Source organism: Medicago sativa, chromosome 7 (assembly GCF_051527215.1).
Source record: "Medicago sativa cultivar Bolivia chromosome 7, Bolivia_mono, whole genome shotgun sequence".
Taxonomy (NCBI): Eukaryota; Viridiplantae; Streptophyta; class Magnoliopsida; order Fabales; family Fabaceae; genus Medicago; species Medicago sativa.
In genome coordinates, this window is record NC_140755.1 from 99,040,188 (window position 1) to 99,066,087 (window position 25,900).

The 25,900-nt window shown below is 32.5% G+C and overlaps 2 long non-coding RNA genes across 3 annotated transcripts; one reads left to right on the plus strand and one right to left on the minus strand.

Annotated features, from left to right (window-relative positions):
• Positions 1 to 464: 464 nt before the first annotated feature.
• Positions 465 to 4,868, minus strand: LOC146911064 (uncharacterized). 2 transcript variants are annotated; one of them, XR_015017824.1, is made up of 5 exons: positions 4,720 to 4,868; positions 2,900 to 3,168; positions 2,744 to 2,772; positions 2,528 to 2,646; positions 465 to 733 (listed from the first exon to the last, which is right to left on the minus strand). It is a non-coding gene; the product is annotated as an uncharacterized LOC146911064 (long non-coding RNA). The 2 variants fall into 2 exon arrangements; XR_015017825.1 differs by having other exon boundaries at positions 2,900 to 3,070; positions 4,720 to 4,853.
• On the plus strand, positions 4,791 to 16,527 carry LOC146911065 (uncharacterized). Its single transcript, XR_015017826.1, has 2 exons — positions 4,791 to 4,915; positions 16,072 to 16,527. It is a non-coding gene; the product is annotated as an uncharacterized LOC146911065 (long non-coding RNA).
• The last annotated feature ends 9,373 nt before the right edge of the window (positions 16,528 to 25,900 follow it).

Genomic DNA, 25,900 nt, shown 5'->3' on the forward strand with positions numbered 1-25,900 from the left:
TGTTTTAGTGTTAATTATTTGATTTTATGTTGAAAACTGTGGATATGATTTCTGTTTTTTTCTTCTTCACTTCTCTCAGTTTGAACCATGGTGCGAATTACTTCACTGTTGTAGATCTTTTAGTAAATTTTTTTTTCTAAGTCTTGTAGTACTTTGTATTTAATTTTGTATTTTGGATAAGGAAAAAAAAAAGATACGGAATAGAAGATGAAAGTAAATTAGTATTGGCTGAACTGTATCTAATGTTACTTGATTAAGTGGAGGACAATACTTTTGGGTGTAAAATTGGACGGTGAATTTAAAATAGAATATTATGTTGGTTGAAAGCTTATTTTTCATTATCCCGAATCATGTTTTTTTTTTTTTTTGTTCTTAATTTCTGGCAGCAAAGGTTCACATGAGAGAGTGTGCATTTGATGATAAAAGGCTTTGCATAAGTACAATCTCAATTGGTATACTCTTGCTTCCTCAAGTGCCAATCAAATTAATCATTAATCATTTAATACATAAGCAATTGCAGCTTATCTTAAACAGTATCATCTGGATTTTGCAGGAGATGATGATCACCAACACTTTTCATCTGAACACTATCACTAAAAAAGCTTATTGGTCGTCATACATATTGGCATATAATGCACATTCTGTGTAGGGAGTATTCAATGCTCACTGCCTTCATTTATAGGTATAACTTTCTCATCACATTTTACATTATGGTTGTTTTCAAGTTCCTGAACTGCATGAATATCCATGTGTTACAAATAGACGAATACAAATCTAAATTGATATAGGTCTGAACCATTGAATAATTCATAATATTAAACTTCATAACAGAGTCAGGTTGTAACGATTGAATAAGTCATAATATTATAAGAATACATTACTGAACTTTACACTAATGTTTGTTCCACTCACTATTTTTTAGGTCACAAATGTACTAAACTACACACTAATGTCTGTTGAATTCTAAACAATTGCATTCTCTAGTCCTTTTCTATTGGTGATGTTTCGTAAATTAAATTAATTATGATTTGTTTGAAGTTTTAATCATATTTAGAGTTAATTTGCACGCTAATGAATATGAATATCATTTATATGCTGGTTAACATTTAAGATTATTTGAATGGGGTGGCCAGAAGTGATGAAGATTAATCAAGATTTTTTTAAAACAAATACCTTTTAAATAATTTTCTCATCGTTGCATAAAAAGTGAAGCTTTTTTCTTTCTAAAAAAGTTATTGAAATAACTGATATCACATAAGCACTTTGGTATATAATTTTATCCAAATGCATCATGCTGTTATGCCCACCTAATGTCAGATAGATTGACAGAAACAATTGATGATGATGACACCTTCTCTAGATAGGATTCATAGTTCACACCTTGAGAACATATGGTAAAGTCAGGTCTTCTTCAATTGGATGGAAAAATAGATGTAGACCTAAAATAATGCATGTTTTATAAATTTGAAATTAACATGTAAGTACCATTTTGATTAAATGAGCTAGCTTAGCTGGCTGCATGGTGCATATGTTCCTGATGCATATATGTATGTGTTCGCACTATCAACCGTACATGACATAAAGGCATTCCAAAATTGTTGTGAATGGACCATGGAGTGGTGACATGTAATTGGATTTTCACTGTGCTATAATATGCTTGTTTTGGTTTGTGTCTTAACTGTTAAAGAGGCATATGTTATACTACTTTGCAGCTGAAGGAATCACAATACCCAAAGCATAAATAAATTTCGCTGCTCTTGAATGCTTTTGCCTGGTCAAAAGTGAAATGCAGGTTTGCTGATTTTTGGATGTTGTTCTATAGAAGTAGGATAGAAGAATCTTAGAACACAAAGACTCACCATCATATGATTTTGAAATTTATTTTATTTTTACTTATTCAAAGCCAAAGGAATATGAAAAAATAATTTAAAACATTAACACACTACTATCTTGTACCTTACTTATAGAGTATATATCTAAATTAATTACTATTTTCTTAGTATCTAACAATTTCAATCTTGAATCTAATTATCCTTTATAAAGATTAAAGTGTCCTTATCAATAAACTTGAATTAGAATAATTTGACTTACTTTTAGATTCTTAAAGAAGGAGGAGAAATATTTTAGCTCTAATGGTACGTCCAATGGAAAAAGAAGAAGATGGAAATAGAAGCATCACCAACTTTGTAGAAGAGAATAATGAAAAACAATATGGATAAGCTTTAAGATCCTTCTACTCTTCTACTTTAGAAGAAGCAATAGGGCTGAGAGTATAAATCCTGAAACAAAACCATGTAATTTTTCCTTCTACATCTTCTACTTTTTTTTCCATTCTTTTTTTTTTTTTTTATGCAATTTTCATTTTCTATCTAACATCTTTTTTCTTTTCTTTCTGATGTATGATAAAAATAACCAACTCTTTCTAAAAGCATAGAGAAAAAAAAAGGTAGTTTTTTTAAATGTGTAAAGAATACATAGGATTTATACCATTTCCAATACAATAATGAATCTCCAACCTTTTCCTTACCTTGAAAACCAAAATTCTGGTCGTATTCCTAGTCTATGCTTAAAGTATATTCCATTCTAGGCTTGGCTAACCCTCCAATAGAGATGCCATCAGCTCATTAGAGCTTGAACTTAAGATTCCTGGATCATAAACACAACAGCTTGATTATTATAATTTATAAGTATCTTAAATAAATACGGATCATCAACACAACGACCTAATTACATAAATATGCACCTGTAATTGTTGTAGTAACCGACTGCTGGCTGCTTAAGCAAAAATAGTATTGTTGATTAATATAAGTTTTCTTTTTTTATTTATTGGACAGAATGCACAAAAAAATATTGCTTTAAAGAAAGAGAAAAGGATGTAGAAAGGATGAAAAATTGGTACCTGTCATTTGAAATGGAAATGAGAGAAACTCACCACAAATGAAGTTGTCAATGCTCACAACAAAGGGTCTTACTTTTCCTGCATTTACTTTGGCCTCACCAAGGGACCAAAATCAAGTAAGAATAGTCGTGTGTTTGGCTCCAAATTTGAGCAATGTTAGTTGGAAAAAACCTTGAAATTTAAATGCATGGATCATCAATACAACATGTTGATTATAATTTATTATATCTTAAAAATCAGAAATTGTTTCAGTGCTATAACTTACTAACCTTCATTTTGTTTTTGGCAGGATTGAACAATTGTGGACACTTACTTAGACTGAAAACGTATTCTCTGTACAGAATGTGAGGTGAATAGGCAACCATATATAGGCATGAGTCTCTCAATCACTTCCATTGATTAAGGAAGGAAATATCTAAGAAAGGAAACATAAATCAACACACAATCATACAATATCTCAACACTCCCCCTCAAGGTGGTGCATATACATCATAGGCATCCATCTTGTCACATATGTAAGTTATCCGAGGACTTCGTAGAGATTTAGTAAAGATATCAGCAAGTTGGTCCTTGGAATTGACAAAGGAGGTTCTAATGATTCCCGTGATAATCTTCTCTCTAAGAAAGTGACAATCAACTTCTATATGCTTTGTCCTCTCATGAAAGACTGGATTGGATGAGAGGTGTAAAGCTGACTGGTTATCACACACAAGTTCCATTGGACCAATTTCACAAAAATGAAGTTCCTGAAGTAAATGCTTCAACCACAATAGCTCACATGTGGCATGAGCCATGGCTCGATACTCAGCCTCCGTACTTGAACGAGCAACAACAGTTTGCTTTTTACTCTTCCATGAGATCAAATTTCCACCAATGAAAACACAATAACCTGATGTAGACCGTCTATCGCTAGTATCTCCTACCCAATCAGCATCTGAATATCCAATGATATCAGTGTTGCCTCTATCAGTGAAAACAAGCCCCTTTCCAGGTGATCCTTTGAGGTACTTAATAATTCGAATCACTGCATTCCAATGGTTGTCACAAGGAGAGTTAAGAAACTGATTTACTACACTGACTGGAAAAGATATGTCAGGTCTAGTCATGGTGAGATAGTTCAACTTTCCAACAAGTCTCCGATATCTGCCTGGGTCGGTATAAGGCTCCCCCTGATTAGGAAGAAGCTTTACATTAGGGTCCATAGGAGTATCAACTGGTTTGCAATCTGTAAGACCTGTCTCCTCCAGGATATCAAGAGCATACTTCCTTTGAGAGATAGCAATACCTGACTTTGACTGGGCTACTTCGATGCCAAGAAAGTAACGAAGAGGACCTAAGTCCTTTGTCTGGAAGTTTTGAAATAAGTGTTGTTTTAACAATTCGATACCCTCATTGTCATCACCTGTAATCACAATGTCGTCAACATAAACCACAAGATAGATATATTTATTTGATGAGGAGCATTTAGTAAAAACAGAGTGATCTGCCTCACAACGGATCATCCCAAATTGCTGCAGTACTTTGCTAAATCTTCCAAACCATGCTCGAGGTGATTGTTTCAAACCATACAAAGACTTGTGAAGTTTGCATACGAGATTACACTCCCCCTGAGCAACAAACCCAGGAGGTTGCTCCATGTAAATTTCCTCCTCTAAGTCCCCATGCAAGAATGCATTCTTAATATCCAACTGAAATAGAGGCCAGCGTTTCATAGCAGCCATGGCCAAAAGAAGAGTAAGAATGAGCAAGAATTCGGTGGTGCAATGTTAGAAGAAAAGAATTAGCGAATTTTTTTACCAAACAAAATTCTAAACGCTTACCACTCGCTTTTCTTATACCATTTGAAAGTTGGATTCTTATATCATTCAACCATATGGTTCCGGTCGTCTAATTTACACATACGTGTTTCGTTTCCGATTGATAGTTGATCATGGTTTTGGGATATAATTTTTCTATAATTTATAAGATCAAAATGATGAATGGAATGGAATGGCTCTTCCCCTCACAAGAGTAGAGGTGGAAACTGAAGTAAGATCAAAATGATGAATGTGTTGAGGACAAAATCCTTATTTGATGTTTTAAAGATTACAAACATTTAATACTTGTTTTTTAACTTGTTATCTACTAATGAATTTTGTGAGAAATGTTTCATGAGAATGTTCTTAACATAAGAAGAAGGTTCTTTGCTCACAAGACAAGTTAAAAACGTCCTTATCAAAGCAATTAAGCAAAAGGACATAATTGGACTTTTTGGAACAAATTCAAGAAGCAAAATATTCTTTATGTCTCACCAAAAGAAGATACTTTGGATATATGACATAAATGGAAAGAATATTAAATGATTACATAAAGGCCATTGCATTCAAAAATGAATTGGAAAAGCACGTGCCATAGAAAAAGAAGAAACAAAGTTGTTTTACAAAGAAAGAATGTTCTTGAGAACGTTCTGGTGAAACTACAAATATGGATAAGGATGCTGTCATTCAAACACAGCCAATTACAACTCATGCACAGCTGTATTACAACCTCACGTGGGCTGTCTACAAAGGCTAGAAAGCAGAGAATGTTCTTCAGAACATTCTTCACTTGGAATAACACATTTTTTGCAACACTTGTGCATCAAGCAACAAAAAGCAAGAGCACATGGGCTGTTTCTCATACACGCTTAAACAGCTGTATGTTCATGTATAATTTCAAGTGAGCTTCACAAATCAAGCCTCTATAAATACAAGCACTTGGCAAGGCTAATTCTTTAAGAGCTTACACACAAGAATTCCATTCTCTCATTCACGTGAATATTCAAAAGAAATATTCTCAAGCTCTTCAACAACAACAACAAAGCAAACTACACATATCTTTCTTATTAAGCTTAGATATCCCTGAGAGTTTACAACAAAGCAAACTACACATATCTTTCTTATTAAGCTTAGATATCCCTGAGAGTTTACAACAAAGCAAACTACACATATCTTTCTTCTAAGTTTAGATATCCCTGAGAGTTTGTATTTAAAATATCTCTTTGAGATATTATTTTGAAATCTCCACGTGAGATACTTTTTCTCTTTTGAGATTCCATATTTTACCAACACCCACCACCATACAAATTGTAACTAGATCTCAAGTCTATTAGGCTTAATAGTTTGAGATAGAACTTTTCTTGTGTGATCAAGATTAGTAGAAGCCTGCTGAGGTTGATAATACAGAGTGTAACGGACTGATCTGGTGTGATCAACAAATTATAGTGCTATTCAGAAGTTTCTGATAGCAGGATACTATAGTGGATAATCTCACACGTAGTGTGGGGACTGGACGTAGCCGGTTAGGCGAACCAGGATAAATCTCTTGTGTTCTCTCTCTTCTCTCATCTCTTAATTTCTGGCCGTCACATATAACTATAATTAAATATATTAATTTTCCAGAGTACTCTGGTCCTTAAAACTAAAATTAAATAATTAACCTACCACTTAATAATCCAGAACTTTCTGGTCCTTTATCGCTTTATTTATTTCAGTTATATATATCCAGAGTTTTCTGGTCCTTTATCGTTTTATTTATTTCAGTTAATTATCCAGAGTTTTCTGGTCCTTTACTGCTTTATTTATTTCAGTTATATATCCAGAGTTTTCTGGTCCTTTACTGCTTTATTTATTTCAGTCTTTTATTCCAGAACTTTCTGGTCCTTTTATTTATTTTATTATCCAGAGTCCTCTGGTCCTAATATTATAATATTATATTATTACTAACACTAACCAAGATTTTCTTGAGCATATATTTTTATTTAACTTCCAGGAATAATTTTTAAAAGGGTCACAATTCAAACCCCCCCTTTCTTGTGACATTTATTGCTACTTCAATTGGTATCAGAACCCGGTCTCTGAAAAAGATAAAGCACTTAACACGTGCTAGAGGAAAAGATCCATAAAGAAGCAATGTCTTACATACCAGAAGGACTTTCGTGTACTAGGCCTCCATTATTTAATGGAAAGAACTATTACTTCTGGAAAGGGAAAATGGAACTATTCCTAAAAATCTCAAGATATAAATATGTGGAAAGTTGTCACTGACGGTAACTTCATACCACAAACCACTGACGCAGTCACGGCTGTAGTGACTATCAAGTCTGAGGCGTCATGGACTGATGACGAGAAAAAGAGAGTTCTCTTAAACTCTAAAGCTCAACTCTTTTTACAATGTGCTTTAACCATGGAAGAAAGTGAAAGAATATATGAATGCAATACTGCAAAAGATATTTGGGACACTTTAAAAATTCACCATGAAGGAACAAGCCATGTAAAAGAAACAAGAATAGATATTGGCGTAAGAAAATTTGAAATTTTCGAAATGAATGAAGAGGAAAACATTGATGAAATGTATTCCAGATTTACTTCAATAGTAAATGAATTAAGGTCATTAGGGAAAATATATTCCCCTCATGACAGAATAAGAAAAATACTAAGATGTCTCCCAAGCACGTGGAGACCTATGGTTACAGCAATCACTCAAGCCAAAGATCTGAATACTTTGGCTTTAGAAGATCTCATTGGGACACTAAGGGCTCATGAAGTTCTACTTCAAGAAGACAAACCAATGAGGAAGGGAAAAATGATTGCTCTTAAAGCATCTCAAGCTACTCAAGACAATCTAGATGAAATATCCTCACAAATTGAGAAAAAAAAAATAGAAGAAGAACAGATTGTTCAAGAAGAAGCGGAAGATGAACTAGCTCTAATATCAAAGAAAATTCAAAGAATGATGAAAAGAAGAAACCAAATCAAAAGATACTTCCCAACCAGACGAGACAACTCAAAGAAGGAAGTTGATAAAAGTCAAGTAACCTGCTTTGGATGCAACAAGCTAGGTCACTATAAAAATGAATGTCCACAAAACAAAAGGAACCAAAAATCTCCTTTTAAGAAAACGGCATTAATGACATGGGACGATCTTGAAGAACCACAAGAAGAAGAAGAAAAAGAAGAAGAAGCAAACATATGTTTGATGGCAAACTCAGACAACGAAGAGGAATCCTCTCAAAATGCAAAGAAAAAGCCATGGTACTTGGACAGTGGCTGTTCTAGACACATGACAGGGGACAAACACTGCTTTATCTCCTTCATAAAAAGAGAAGGAGGAGCAGTAACCTTTGGTAACAATGACAAAGGTCAAATCAAAGGTAAAGGTATTATTGGTAAGAATAACTCTGCTAAAATAGAAGATGTTCAATATGTTGAAGGTTTAAAACACAATCTACTAAGCATAAGTCAATTATGTGACAGTGGCTTTGAAGTGACTTTTAAACCTAACATATGTGAAGTCAAAAAGGTTTCCACGGGAAATATTTTCTTCACTGCTTCTCGAATGAAAAATCTTTATGTTTTATACTTAGATGACCTTCCAACTGAATCTTGCTTTATGTCCATTGACAAAGACAAATGGATTTGGCATAAAAGAGCTGGACATGTAAGTATGAAAACTATTTCAAAAATATCACAACTCGACTTGGTAAGGGGTCTTCCAAAAATCAATTTTGAGAAAGATAAGATATGTGAAGCATGTACTAGAGGAAAACAAGTCAAGAGTAGTTTTAAATCAAATAATATTATTTCCACTAAAAAACCTCTTGAGCTTCTTCACATAGATTTATTTGGACCCGTTAGAACTGCAAGTCTTGCTGGAAAACAATATGGTTTTGTTATAGTTGATGACTACTCCAGATATACATGGGTTTTATTTTTAAAACACAAAGACGAAGCTTTTAATGCTTTTGAAAATTTTTGTAATCTTGTTCAAAATGAAAAAGAATCAAACATCATCTCCGTCAGAAGTGATCATGGAGGTGAATTTGAAAATTTATCATTTAAAACATTCTTTGATAAAAAGGGTATTTCACACAATTTTTCCTGTGCAAGAACTCCCCAACAAAATGGAGTTGTTGAAAGAAAAAATCGAACCCTACAAGAAATGGCAAGAACAATGATTAATGAATCAAATGTTGAAAAATATTTTTGGGCTGAAGCCATTAACACTTCTTGCTATATTCTAAATCGTGTTTCTATTAGAAAAATTCTAAATAAAACCCCTTACGAACTCTGGAGAAACAGAAAACCAAACATTTCTTATTTTCATATTTTTGGTTGTTTTTGTTATATTTTAAATGATAAAGAAAACCTAGGAAAATTTGATTCTAAATCAGATAAAGGAATCTTTTTAGGATATGCAACAAATTCTAAGGGTTACAGAGTTTTTAATCTAAAAAATCAAACCATGGAAATAAGCATGCATGTTGTGTTTGATGAGTTTGATGATTTAGTCACTAACAAAGAAGATGATGAGGAAATTTTGAAAAATCAAGAAACTATAAGCAATATAGATCAAGCATCTTCATCTCAAACTCCTCCAAAAAGTTGGAAGCTTGTTGGTGATCATCCTCCAGAACAAATTATTGGAAATACATCTGATGGGATTAGAACAAGACTATCCTTCAAAGATAACAACAACAACATGGCAATGATCTCACATATTGAACCAAAAAATATTCATGAAGCTATATGTGAAGAATCATGGGTAAATGCCATGAAAGAAGAACTTTCTCAATTTGAGAAAAACGAAGTATGGAATCTTGTTTCTAAACCTCAAGGTCATTCCATAATTGGAACAAGATGGGTATTTAGAAATAAGCTGGATGAAGAAGGAAAAGTCATCAGAAACAAAGCCAGATTAGTAGCACAAGGCTACAATCAACAAGAAGGTATTGACTACGATGAAACATTCGCTCCAGTAGCCAGGTTAGAAGCAATACGAATTCTTCTTGCATATGCATCTCATAAAAATATTAAATTATTTCAAATGGATGTAAAAAGTGCCTTTTTAAATGGATTCTTAAACGAAGAAGTTTATGTGCACCAACCACCTGGTTTTGAAAACACTAACAAACCTAATCATGTGTTTAAGCTAACAAAGGCATTATATGGTCTTAAACAAGCTCCACGAGCTTGGTATGAAAGGTTAAGTACATTCTTAATCAAAAATAATTTTTCTAGAGGAAAAATTGACACCACACTTTTTAGAAAAGACAATGAATCAAATTTTTTAATTGTCCAAATCTATGTTGATGACATCATATTTGGATCAACAAATGAAAAAATGTGTGAAGAATTTTCCAATCTCATGCAAAGTGAATTTGAAATGAGTATGATGGGAGAATTAAGATTTTTTCTTGGTTTACAAATTAAACAAGAAAATGATGGAATATTTATTTGTCAAGAAAAATATATTAAAGATCTCCTTAAAAAATATAAAATGAATGAAGCCAAAATTATGGCTACTCCCATGCATCCTTCCTCAAGTTTAGATAAGGATGAAAACGGAAAAAATATTTCTGACAAAGAATACAGGGGAATGATTGGTTCCCTGTTGTACTTAACTGCTAGTAGACCAGATATTGTCTTTGCAGTTGGTTTATGTGCACGTTTTCAAACTGCTCCAAAAGAATCTCATTTAACGGCAGTAAAAAGAATTTTCAGATATTTAGTAGGTACTACTGATCTTGGCCTTTGGTATAGAAAAGGTTCTTCTTTTGATCTTGTAGCCTATTGTGATGCTGACTACGCTGGAGACAAAATTGAAAGAAAAAGCACAAGTGGAGCATGTCAGTTCCTCGGGAATGCACTTATCAGTTGGTCATGCAGAAAACAAAACACAATCGCTCTGTCAACGACTGAAGCAGAATATGTGTCAGCAGCAAATTGTTGCTCCCAGGTATTGTGGATCAGAAATCAACTCGAAGATTTCTCAAAAAGGTACACAAATATTCCTGTCTTTTGTGATAATACAAGTGCTATAAATTTATCAAAAAATCCCATTCAACATTCAAGATCAAAGCATATTGAAATAAAACACCATTTTATTAGAGATCATGTGAATAAAAGTGAAATCGAATTAATATTCGTAGACACTGAAAATCAGTTAGCTGATATTTTCACTAAACCTCTTGTTGAAGATAGATTTAATTTTATCAAAGATAAATTAAATATTATTCAAAATCCTCATAAAAAATAGGATGTTAATTCTTTTTTTTGAGAGAAGGATGTTAATTCTTAGAATGTCTATAGAACATTCTTTTTGTGTGCTCTCTATGTGTGCATATGTGGGGCTCACGTTCAAAAATTTTAGTTGTACTTCTCTAGTTAAGTGAACTAAAACCATCATTAGAGTTTTTCTAAAAAAGATTTTAGCACTGCCCAACACAAATTTGATGCTAATCACATCACTAAGTGGGATCCACTTGAACTCTCTATTGTTCCCAAAACCACTTTCAATCAAATCACTCTCTTCCCTTCTCTCTCTCAAAACCGTATTCCTTCTTTCTTTTTCTGCAAAACCACCACACTCTAACCTTTTCATCTTCCATAAAAACACAAACCTTCTTCCATAAAAATCAAAACTTTTTTTTCTTCCATAACAATGGCAAGAACAAAAGGAAACCATGCTAACTTCAGAACTCCCTCACCATCACCTTCTCCACCGCGCTCTCCATCACCACCCTCACCACCGTCACGGCCATCCTCTCCGACGAACCCTCCACCAGCCTCACCGGAATCCTCAGACTACCAAACTCCAAACGAAGCAACCCCTCACTCTTCTCCTCAAACCGAGCCTAACCCTAAACCATCTTCAAACCCTAACATTGTTGAAGAACCTTCTTCACTTCCTGAACCCACTCCAACCGAACCCTCTCTTCCAGTAAGGGCCATGCCTTTAAACTTCATGCTTCCACCACTCTTTCAAGCCTCTGCTCCTAACTTGAATCAAACCCCTCCTCATCTTAAATCTAAACCTAAGAAAGCAACCTCAGCCCCAAATTTGGCTCCAAGGAAATCGCAAAGGTTAATAGGAAAAAGGAAGACTAATGTACTTGACAACACAGTGCATGTAATCAGCGATGATGATGATGATGTTGTCCAAAAGGAAATTGCTCAACAACCTACTCCTACTTCTAAGAATGTCGCTCCTCTTCCTACTCCTAAGGAAACTAATCCTCTCTCTACAAATGAGGAAACAAATGATCCTCCAAATAAGGAAGATGCATCACTTCAAAATCCCTCTGATTGTGTTGTAATCGAATCACAATCAATAGCTGTTGAAGTCTCTCCTGAAAAGCCTCCCTCTCCAATCGAAGTTCCAAGGGAAGCCTCTCCACCTCTGTGTGACAAAGAAAAGGAGAAGGATATTGATGAAGCAAATCCAGAACATTCTCCAGAAATCCCTCTCGCCAGAAGGAAGGGAAAAAGAAAAATGTCTGAAAGATCAGAACGTTCTCAAGAACGTTCTTCTGTCAAAGAAGTCAGTTTCAACAAAAGGGTAAAATCTCGAAACTTGTCTGTGTCTAAGTCTAAGTTTCCTCTGCTGATTGATCCTTCCCTGAACACTACATTTTATGAAAAATGGTCTTCTAGGCCCATTGGTATAGGTAGATACTATGACTTTGATAAAGATGAAATTTTCATCAAACAATATCCTGACAAACTAGGTTGGGTTCCATTCCTTCAAATTAGGGAAAGACACTACCCAGAGGCCATTCAAGCCTTCTATCTTATGGCTGAATGCTATCCTGAAAAAGACTTAATTGTTTCCAACATTAAGGGGGTTAGAGTCCACATCTCTTTAGATGAAATTTCAACCATTCTAAAAATTCCTATCTCTGGAACAATTGTTTTTGGTGATGAGTGGTACGATGCTTTAGGTCTAGATTATGACTCTGTGTGCAAAACCATCTTTAAACCAAATGCACCAGACCACACATACTCTAGTTTGCTTCCAACCACAAAAATTCTAGCAAACATGTGTCATTATAGCTTCCTCCCTAAAAATGGCAGCTATGATCAAATTTCTCACAATGACATATTACTCATCTATCACATGTTCAAAGGTGAACCACTAAATTTACCTCACATCATCATTCAAAACATGATACTTGCTGCCAAAAATCCAAGCAAAAAGGGCACTCTCCCTTATGGAATGGCCTTGTCAAAAATTCTTAAAGAACTCAATGTTCCACTTGATGATGAACTCTCAAGCTTTAAGTTCTCAACCTTTGGACCTAAGAATGTTCATCAAATGAAGGATGAACCTGAGATTCACATTCCCCCTGCTGAAAATGTGTCACACTCTCAAGGTACCAAAAGAAAGAATCCTATTTCTATGGAACATCTTTTTCAATGTCTTCAACTTGAGTTAGAACCTCTTAGAAAGAGTTCTCCTGTGTCTAAAGACCATGCTAGGTTGTTAGAAAACTTTGCTCAAAATCCCATCTTTCCAAAGTTTCAAAACTTGTATGAGATGCAAAGTTTCTTTGGTGAAATTGCTCCCACAAACAAACTGTCAGTGGCTGCACCACTCTATGTGTCTCCTCCAAAACACAATTATTCAGCCTTGTTTAGATCTGAATCAATTGATAAGTTTTTCATGGATCCACCTTTTTATGAGTCTCCTACTCCTCATCATAAAATGCAATCCTCTTCTCCTTCTTTCAATGTGCTAACTGGCGCATCTCTCCCTCCTTCCATGGATGAACCTCCTCCTAAGAAGACAAGAGTTGAAAGGGAAATAAGAAAGATTAGGAAGGATGTCTTGAAGTTATTTGAAGCATTTCATGGAATCATGAATCATACTGTGTATGATTCTATGGAAAATACATGTTTAAGGCAATGGTACAATTCTCTAAGTGCCAAATGGGGTGTTGAACCACCTATGACTAATCCTTTTCCTCCACCACTTGCTATTCCTATGCCGGTTCCATCTAATTCATCCTCTTCTGATGGATCTTCTCCTTCTAAGTGAAGCTTGAAGACTTGGTGCTTTATCTCCTTTTTTATGTGACAAAGGGGGAGATAATTAGAAGTACAACTTTTGTTTTTGGAATGGTGTTGCTGCGCACATGATGCATACAAGGATATATTTTAGGTTGCTAGCTTGCTGCTTTAAATATTATTGCTGCCTTGTATTAAAAACATTCCATGTACTTCTGTATTATGCACTTTTTATATTTTGTTTCTATGTCATTTTGCTACTTTATGCTATTTTGATATATGAACCTTATGTGAACTTGAAGTATGTATCATTATCTTTATATATGAAATGATATTTTCGGTTCATTATTTACTTTGGTGCATTATTGCATATATTCTCAATTTATTCAAAAAGATCTTGGATGCTAAAATTGAGGGGGAGTTATTGATAAAATTATTTCACAAATAAATTATCAAATCTCATATTTAAATATCAAAATCAAAAACAAATTATAAATGTTTGTCATCATCAAAAAGGGGGAGATTGTTGAGGACAAAATCCTTATTTGATGTTTTAAAGATTACAAACATTTAATACTTGTTTTTTAACTTGTTATCTACTAATGAATTTTGTGAGAAATGTTTCATGAGAATGTTCTTAACATAAGAAGAAGGTTCTTTGCTCACAAGACAAGTTAAAAACGTCCTTATCAAAGCAATTAAGCAAAAGGACATAATTGGACTTTTTGGAACAAATTCAAGAAGCAAAATATTCTTTATGTCTCACCAAAAGAAGATACTTTGGATATATGACATAAATGGAAAGAATATTAAATGATTACATAAAGGCCATTGCATTCAAAAATGAATTGGAAAAGCACGTGCCATAGAAAAAGAAGAAACAAAGTTGTTTTACAAAGAAAGAATGTTCTTGAGAACGTTCTGGTGAAACTACAAATATGGATAAGGATGCTGTCATTCAAACACAGCCAATTACAACTCATGCACAGCTGTATTACAACCTCACGTGGGCTGTCTACAAAGGCTAGAAAGCAGAGAATGTTCTTCAGAACATTCTTCACTTGGAATAACACATTTTTTGCAACACTTGTGCATCAAGCAACAAAAAGCAAGAGCACATGGGCTGTTTCTCATACACGCTTAAACAGCTGTATGTTCATGTATAATTTCAAGTGAGCTTCACAAATCAAGCCTCTATAAATACAAGCACTTGGCAAGGCTAATTCTTTAAGAGCTTACACACAAGAATTCCATTCTCTCATTCACGTGAATATTCAAAAGAAATATTCTCAAGCTCTTCAACAACAACAACAAAGCAAACTACACATATCTTTCTTATTAAGCTTAGATATCCCTGAGAGTTTACAACAAAGCAAACTACACATATCTTTCTTATTAAGCTTAGATATCCCTGAGAGTTTACAACAAAGCAAACTACACATATCTTTCTTCTAAGTTTAGATATCCCTGAGAGTTTGTATTTAAAATATCTCTTTGAGATATTATTTTGAAATCTCCACGTGAGATACTTTTTCTCTTTTGAGATTCCATATTTTACCACCACCCACCACCATACAAATTGTAACTAGATCTCAAGTCTATTAGGCTTAATAGTTTGAGATAGAACTTTTCTTGTGTGATCAAGATTAGTAGAAGCCTGCTGAGGTTGATAATACAGAGTGTAACGGACTGATCTGGTGTGATCAACAAATTATAGTGCTATTCAGAAGTTTCTGATAGCAGGATACTATAGTGGATAATCTCACACGTAGTGTGGGGACTGGACGTAGCCGGTTAGGCGAACCAGGATAAATCTCTTGTGTTCTCTCTCTTCTCTCATCTCTTAATTTCTGGCCGTCACATATAACTATAATTAAATATATTAATTTTCCAGAGTACTCTGGTCCTTAAAACTAAAATTAAATAATTAACCTACCACTTAATAATCCAGAACTTTCTGGTCCTTTATCGCTTTATTTATTTCAGTTATATATATCCAGAGTTTTCTGGTCCTTTATCGTTTTATTTATTTCAGTTAATTATCCAGAGTTTTCTGGTCCTTTACTGCTTTATTTATTTCAGTTATATATCCAGAGTTTTCTGGTCCTTTACTGCTTTATTTATTTCAGTCTTTTATTCCAGAACTTTCTGGTCCTTTTATTTATTTTATTATCCAGAGTCCTCTGGTCCTAATATTATAATATTATATTATTACTAACACTAACCAAGATTTTCTTGAGCATATATTTTTATTTAACTTCCAGGAATAATTTTTAAAAGGGTCACAATTCAAACCCCCCCTTTCTTGTGACATTTATTGCTACTTCAGAATGGAATGGAATGGCTCTTCCCCTCACAAGAGTAGAGGTGGAAACTGAAGTTGCAAGCAAAAGTTGCAACAACTACTTCTATTTATAGATAATAAAGTTGCAGCAAAAATTTGAATTACAACAATTTTTTTTTAAGAAACAATTCCTTTCAAAAAACAATTTTTTTTTAAGAAAAAGGCAGGGCTATGATTATTTGCTGAGCTATTAAAGCCATTTTTTTAGGCTTTTGTCAAAAACTGTCATAAATTCCATGTTTCTTGGCTTTATTTTGAAATCCCACGTTTTTAGGCTTTTTGCCATGTGAGGAAAGAAAATCTGTCTTGTATCCCTTGTTTGTAGGAGCCACGTGAGCCAATGAGTTTTCCCCACATGCAAATGTTTGCTTGGATAAGGATGTTTTTTGTTTTATACGGCACCCTTGAAAAAAATAATTGAAAATTTGTAGAAAATCAGAAAACATCAAAATGTGAGAAAAACAGTTGGGATTTAGGGTTTTGCATTGTCAAGATTATAGATGGGTTAATAGGGTTTAACCCCCTGTAATATAGGGCACTTTTGATTTTGCCCCCCTGTAAAAAAAATTTAGATTCCGTCCTTGTAAAATAAAGATTCTTCAGAATTGCCCCCTGAACCCTTTGAGTCAGCAGAATCTCTGATGTGGCGGTGATGTGCCTTTTTCTTTTTATTTTTTATTTATTTTTGGATGCCACGCGTAAAAAATGAGTTTACAGGTCATTTATAATTAAAAAACAAAAAAACCGAAAATCTTTTTTAATTCGTTTTTTTAAAAAATTTGTTTTTTTATTTTAAAAGACAATTAAAATTTTTGTTTACAAAATCTTTTTTATTTGGTTTTTAAAAACAAAATTATATAAAAAAATAAAATAAAAATTCCTCTTCTATGTTCCTCATTTTCTTCTTCTCCTATCTCTATTTCTCCTCTTCTCTTCTCCCCCTTCTCTCTCTCCCAAACCAACAACAACACACCAACAACATAGCTCCTTCTCCTTCTCATGAACCATCAAACCCATATCATTCCTTCTCTGTCAATCATTCATCGAACCCCATCAAACCCTCCTCTTCTTCTTTCTTTTTTGGTTCATATCTATTCCTCCTAATTTTTGGTTCATCAAATCTCAAACCCATTAGCACGAAAATTGTAACCTCGAACTGGAAATTGAAACATCAAATCGCAAAAAAGCACAAATTCAAAACAGAGAAGCATTTTTGAAGCCATTTGGGGATTTAGAGTTCTTAATGATCCCAATCTGATTTTGGGTTCTTATAAATATCAATCTCAATCTGATTTAGGGTGGCCGACGACAGTGACCGCGGTTGACACCGACAGCGGCTGCGGATTCCTCCCTCCCTCCTCTCTTCGATTTTCTCTTTTTTTTTTCCTGTTACCTTTGCTGAAATTTTGTTCTGGAGGAAGAAGTGAGAAGAATTGGAAGAATAAAAAAAAATGAATGGAAAGAAGAGATTAATAGGAAAGAGAGATGGATGGATGGGTGAAGGTTCTAGGTTTCTTTTTTTTTTTTTGTTACAAGGTTCTAGGTTTCTAAGAAAGAAGATGAAGATTATAAATCATAAATGATAAAAATATTTTTTGTCAAACAAAAAACACTATTTTTTTAATACGTATAGAAAGAAAAACAAAATGATAAAGATTTTTTTAAATTTTTTTATGTTTTTTCTTTTGTTTTTAATTAAATAATGACGTGTCACTTAATTATACACATGGGAGGCATTAAAAAATGAAAAAAAATTAATTGCACAGTCATAGTGCCACGTAATCAAAAAATGTTGAGTCAGTGTGCCACATCAGAGATTCTGCTGACTCAAAGGGTTCAGGGGGGCAATCCTGAAGTATCTTTATTTTACAAGGACGGAATCTAAAAAAAAATGTTTACAGGGAAAAAACCAAAAGTGGCCTATATTACAAGGGGGTAAAGCCCTATTAACCCTTTAATTATTCATCACTTTAAGCTGATTTTGATAGTTTGTATTGTGGTGAAAATAGCATGTTAAAGAACATGATTCTAGCCGTTAATTACTCTCACACTTTAAGGTAATTCTTAGTCAAAAGTATACACTTTAAGGAATTAGAACCGTATGAGAGAAAGGAGATAAATGCATGTAGGGATGAGAATATGCTAGGTCGAGCTAGGCTTTGTAAGGCCTGAGCTTGGCCTGCCAATTTTTTTGAAGGCCTGAGCCTGGCCTGCGGCCTGTCATAGGCTTACTTTTTAGGCCTGAGTCTGGCCTTCTGAAAGCCTGATACGGCCTGCTAGCCTGTTTAAAAGCCTATTTCATATGAACATATTTAAATCAACAATGTGATCTAAGTGTAAATAGACTAGCAAACTAATATATCAATTAGATTAAACTCTCTTTTGATAATCAACGTGTGTTTTTAGGGAATTTTACTATATATTGTATCATATTACAGTTCTAGTTTATAATAATATATTTAAATATAAAAAAATTAATTTATACTAATAAGCTTAAATTACTGAAAAAGTTAACACTTTTATTTTAATTCAAAGTACAAAATATAATATAATAATAAATAATATTATTCATATTTACTTAAATAGGCCGGCCTAAGAGGCTTTTTGAATGACTTGTGGCTTGGCCTATTAAGCTAAATAGGCTTTTAAAAAAGCCTAGGTCTTCTCTATTTAAGAAAAAAATCTGGTCTGGCCAGTGGCGGAGCCAAACAATTTCTTTTGGGGTGGCCGCTAAAAAATAAACTAAAATATTTAAATCATATTATATACAACACCCTTAATTTACCGTAAACATAAAGTTGATTATCACAACTCACAATACATAAAGAGTTATCACTGTTCCTAGGAAAACAACGCAGGGTCTCATTTTTTTAAGCACTAGTTACAAACCCGTGCTTCGCACGGGTTGAATAAACGTATTTTGTAAAAAAATTGTTCTAAAGGAAAAATAATTAAATTAAGGGAGATAGTTGCATTTTTCTATGAGATTGTTGTTGATTATAAATGTGAGAATTAAGTAAACATATTACACAAACATTAGAAATGTGCACCTTTTTAAAATATTTATCAAACCATCAAAGGAGCATATACTACAATCAACATTCGAGATAGTAGTCAGGTCTATCTATTTAGATACACCACTAATTACCTCAAATAGCTAAAATAGACTCGTGTATATACATTAGCGACATTGAAGAGATCTAAAGAAAATCAAATTTTACAGAGTAAAAAATCAGTCACCCCTTAAAAAATAATTGCTACAAAGACTTCCTTCCTTTTGAATAGTATTTGAAGATGCAGTACACAGTTTTGTTTTATTCTGATGTTCAATTACTATACTTATTTTTTGAGGGACTTTAGATTACTAAGCAGTATTAAAACTTTAACTTGCATAATTGTGCACGATTATCAGGTATGGGATCTGGAACACACATATATAGTTGTGTTTGATCTCTTCCCCATCCATGTTATTTTTGTAGTAATTTCAAAATCAGAAGAGTTGAAAAAGATTGTTGATCTAGGAGTATGGATTGTGGACGTAGTACTCCAACATTCTTTCGTTTCAATAATCATAAATTGAGTTGTTTCCTTCTTATTTTTACTAACTCGTTTATGGATGTGTAAGAACTATAATTCGAACCTTCATTTTAGTTATAACTCAATGATATAGTGGTGTCCTTCATCGCAAAAAGATAATAATGTAGGAGTATGGACACTCACATTCAGAAGACAAGACACTTTTGTTAATAGAAAATAGAAAAAGATACATTCAGATTGTAGGCAAGCAAAGTTATTAGGTTATGTAGGAGAGCCATCAAAAATAGCTTATACAGGAGAAGTGGCAATGCTCCTAATCCTACTTGAACGCCTAACCATAGTAACTATCTCCTCTCCGTCGCGTCCCTGTAAAAACAATATGATGAAACACATTAGAAACAATTCAACATGTTAACAGTTAACAAAGATAAAATGATGATTCAATTAACAATCAACAATACTCACCTTTGAAATTTTCTCACACACTGTTAGGCTTCGATAGGATGGTGAACTCAAGGAGTAATAACTTCCCCACAAGTACCCCTATAAATGTTTATTTTCTATATTTGGTCAAACCTATTGAACTCTTGCTGCAATTACTTAATCTATGTTATTCAACAATTCAAGCAATTACGCACCATGGATGTGTTGTAAAATTAGGCATCATATTATCTCTACAAATAATAAACAATATATAAATATAATAATCAATTTATATTGATGAGAATAAACAAAGAAGAAAGATCAATTAAACTTATCTGTCTTGATATTGTTGTAGAATTGACCATCTACATAATTCATCAGCATCTTTAAACATCAATTTGATAAGAGGACTGCAAAATAAACAAACGGTGGAGGTAGTCTGAGACGTGCTGATCGCACTGTCCTTAAGGATTTTCCGCGTAATTATACGCTAATCCCCCAGGATTTAACAGACCCTTCTTGATATAAAATCAAGGATGCAGAACTCGCAAGAAGAAATATTAGCAGGAAGATGAGAACCCATTATTGTGTATAGACTCATGAAAAATCAAATAATACATAACTTGAAGCTTAAAAAAGGGATTTGGTTTTTGTTGTGCTACTGCTCACTAACCATGAAAAGGGAGAATTTTCTACTGTAGGTGTATATTTCTACTCCCCTCTCAAGTGGTATTTTCGTGCAGCAATATAGATACACATATATATTTAGTTTTAGAGAATTAATGTTTGGCTAAACAATATTATTTTACATTCAAGAGATATTAAAGAAAAACGGTTACAAAACTTTGGAGTTAAAAATATGTTACAAAACCTGGTCAAAGATGATAAATAATAATTAGATAATGATTTTCTATTAAAATATTTTTTCCTATATTTCTCAATTAAAAATATGAGACACAAATATTTTAAACTTTTGAAATATATTCAAAATTTACAACAATCCCCCACATATTTCAAAAGTTTAAAAGAAATTAGAAAAAGGACTTCCTGGGTTAACATCCTAGATGTGATGCATCAAACTGGTGTAGCAAGCTATATGAACCAGCCCTAGAATGATAATACTTAACACACAGTGAAGTTGGTGTAGCAAGCTATATGAACCAAAATTACTTGGCGTATGTTAGCGGTATACCATTCGCATCACACCCCCACAATTCTTGCCGTTGGCGCTGTGGTGCGCAAATAGGCCGTGCGCGTGCCTGGATTATTTCATGAGTGCTCCAGAGATTTCGCCAAGATCTCATACAAGCGGCCCCACTTGACACTCACATAGGTGATTTCATCAAGTGTATGCTGCAAATCATACACCACCCATAAGGGATATGAAATTCATTAAAAACTTTATACGCTTATCCTCTCAATAATGCAGTGTCTAGCACTTCTCACACACACCATAGGAAAAGGGACGAGAACAAAAATTAATTAACTAATTTTTGGTGCTAGCAGAACTAATAAGTGACTTGTTCTTACCCATATGAACCTTATTCATGGGATCTCCAATCACAAAGGTTGGGTTCCCATCACTTATTAATTTCGAATGGCTTAAGTCCCAATCCCCTCGATGTACACAAATTTATTTCATCCCAAGGGGCTTTGTTTAGTAGCTACATTATACACAAATGATGAAGACAATTTTCTTTCATCATATAAGATTGACTAAGACGTCTCTAAGTCAATCAATCATATATATTTATCAAAGTCTATAACAATAAACTTGATCTCTATAATTATTTTTATACATGTCTGCTTACAATATTATTAAGCGACATCACTATCAATGTGGATAAATATAAATCTATTTGTAGATTTATTATACAGGTCTGCTTGAATGACTTCAAGCGACAACATCCCCCACAATAAGAAAAATAATTGTACATTTTGATTTATTCTCATTGGATTTCAATTTCAATTAACATCATCGCATTATTTTGATGCAATGGTTCATCAACAATATTTCATAAGTGTCAAACTGACTTTCTTAATATATTTCATCAGGTCTACTTAGATAGATTCTAAGCGACAAACCCCCCACATTGAGAAAATATAACTCTATGTATAGATTTATTATACGGGTCTACTTGAATAATTTTCAAGTGACAACAGTTCCACAATGAAAAATAAATCCGATAAAAATATATTTTTCTCATAAATAAATTTTGTTAAACATCATTGTATTATTTGAATACAATGGATTATTTTTCAAGTATACTCTTATGCCAAAGTCATTTCAAATATTCCTCAAAGAATATAAGTATAATATTTTCACAACTATAGCATCAACTAACTCATTTCTTGAAGTCAAAATAAAATTAAAGAAATAGAAGTAATCAAAGTGTGAGATTTGTCAAGTTAATTATGCTAAATATAGTTGCACCAGAGAAGGTAGTTTACAAACAAATAATTTCAACCAATATGCATATAATCTCATATACTTTCTTATTATCAACAATGCATTTTTAATTACGTATAACATGTTCAAATCTATCTACCAAAACATGCACATTCAAATTATGAAATTTTAAATTATGAAACTTAATTATCACATGATGCTAGTCATAAATCAATTAAATGAAATGCAACCCTCATTTTAAAAGCCATACAATATAAAATTAAACATTCACAAATGATATCTCAAGACCTTTTGAAACTAGCTGTCGTAAAAAAAAAAAACTCAATTTAAATTACGGTCTTATATTCCAAAACCGTTAGATTAAAACCTCCAAGAATAACACTGTAAAATATAGGTCGTACATCAAACCATTAATATGAAAACAAGTACTCATAAGTAAGGAACTTTTAACTCCAAAAATAATGCAACACAGAGAGACATACATGACCAAACTCAAATTTATTCTCATATGTCATTATCATAATTTGCCATATAATTTCAATTCAATATATCTTCTAACTCTATCTTAATGACACGGTTTAAAATAAGTTCATGAATAAATTATCAAGCCAAAGATCCACATAGCACATGTTTACACAAATTGAAGGAGAAATATCTCAAGAATTTATTCACAGAATTTTCAGTTTAATTTTGAAAAGCTTATTGAAGATATATATATTAACATTCACAAGATAAAATACTCCACAAGAAAATAAAAATTCTATATAAATCTGGCATGCATATCAACCATGGTTCAACACACATTTTCCAAAACTCACTTGTTGATTAAATATCGCAAAACCTGTCATGTTTCTATAATTTATGCTCAATAAAATTTCAGCAATAGAAAGGTTATCTCAATTCTACACAATCAAATCAAATAAATTATAGAGAGTAAATAATATAGAAACTATTCCAAACAGGAATATGAGTGGACAAGTTAAGGATAAAAATATGAAACCATTTCACACGCACATGCAAACACCAAAGCTTCTAGGGATATAATAAAGTGCAAGGGAAAGATATTGTTTACCTCAATAATTTATTGGCCTCAAACATACTGTCATCTACTCGATCAATCAGAAAACTAGTGGAACAAAACACTGCCACTTTTAGATCTTTTATACTTGTTCTTCTTTGTATGAATCATGGTGATTGATCTGGGGTTAAAGCGCAAATAATTCCATTAAGAAAATCCTTAAGATTGTTGTAAAATTAGGCATCATATTATCTCTACAAATAATAAACAATATATAAATATAATAATCAATTTATATTGATGAGAATAAACAAAGAAGAAAGATCAATTAAACTTATCTGTCTTGATATTGTTGTAGAATTGACCATCTACATAATTCATCAGCATCTTTAAACATCAATTTGATAAGAGGACTGCAAAATAAACAAACGGTGGAGGTAGTCTGAGACGTGCTGATCGCACTGTCCTTAAGGATTTTCCGCGTAATTATACGCTAATCCCCCAGGATTTAACAGACCCTTCTTGATATAAAATCAAGGATGCAGAACTCGCAAGAAGAAATATTAGCAGGAAGATGAGAACCCATTATTGTGTATAGACTCATGAAAAATCAAATAATACATAACTTGAAGCTTAAAAAAGGGATTTGGTTTTTGTTGTGCTACTGCTCACTAACCATGAAAAGGGAGAATTTTCTACTGTAGGTGTATATTTCTACTCCCCTCTCAAGTGGTATTTTCGTGCAGCAATATAGATACACATATATATTTAGTTTTAGAGAATTAATGTTTGGCTAAACAATATTATTTTACATTCAAGAGATATTAAAGAAAAACGGTTACAAAACTTTGGAGTTAAAAATATGTTACAAAACCTGGTCAAAGATGATAAATAATAATTAGATAATGATTTTCTATTAAAATATTTTTTCCTATATTTCTCAATTAAAAATATGAGACACAAATATTTTAAACTTTTGAAATATATTCAAAATTTACAACAATGAAACTGAAACTTATTGACCAAACCCAAATATCATAAATTAGCTTAGTAATAATGAATTGCTCTGTATCTATCTAGTACTAATAATCATTCTTTCTGGAATGAAATTATTATGGATAATAAATTTAAAGTGCTTTAAGTGGTTTGAGTGTTAGATTTGTTGCAACTATCCCAGTAACATACACTTTCCCACGCATCACATCTTGAGAAGAATCCCATCACCTTTACTCATTGTCTTGATAAGCCAGTTAAACTTAGCAGATATTTAGCTTTACTATATCTTTGCAATGAAAATTAAACCAGTCAGTCTCATTTGTATCATCATATTAATGACTTGTTAAATATTTGAATAGGAGAAACAATTTAAGGAGCCTGAAATAATAACATAAATAATATCAAAATAGTTGGTTTTTTCTATTTCAATTATACTCTATAACAAATTTCGTTATAAGAATATCATACTTTTGGTGTCTTTCAAAAAGATAAGAATTTATATTATATGCTATTATATTTGTTACATTGTTGGTGTCATGGAAACAAATATGTTTAGTTTTTTTGAATAAGAAAAAGATATGCATAGTTTGTTATAATATAAAGGTGTAATATATATATATATATATATATATATATATATATATATATATATAAGTATAATTTTTTTAGGCATCTATATCTTTATTGAAGAAAAGACATCTACAATTTTACTTTTAATTAAAATCAAAATTTTATAAAAATAATCATACGGATTATGCAACACCAAAAAAAAATACGCATTAGCGTAACAAAAAAACAGACACACATAAAGTATTACTCTAAACGCTAATATGTGTGTGTATATATTTGAGAGGTTGAAGAAAGAAAATAAAAATATTTGGTATCATTAAATGACAACGTGAATAAAAATATTTGTGAGGTTGTGATGATTAAACGATATTGAAATTAAATATATAAGTGATAAAAAGATAATAAAATTCCTTTGGAAAAAAGGTAATAAAATTAAATGGAACCTCCCATAAAAAAATTAAATGGAACGGTTCAAAAAAATTAAATGGAAGAAAAAAAACATATTGAAATATAATACTAAAAAATAAAAGAAAAGGTTCCCAACGTGAATTGAAGATAGATGCTTGTTAAATAAATTGACGAGAAGTAGTTTTTTAAAGTAGCATTCAACAACTTTTGGCCAAAGCTCATTCCATTCAATTTTATGCATTAAAAAAAGTACCTTTTTTAGTAAGTACTTAATTGATATTGTATTTGACCTAACTTCTCCTTAAAAATGTAGAGAAGTTGAAAAAAAACCGGGTCAAACAGTATCTTAATCTCCCACAAATGCAGTATAGAAGCAACTGAATGTGGGAGAAAAAATTGGAAAATAGTTAAAAATAAAAAAATTGGAAAATAGTTAAAAGTTTTTAAAAATATAAAAACTGGAAAATAAATAGTTAAAAAAAATCGGTGA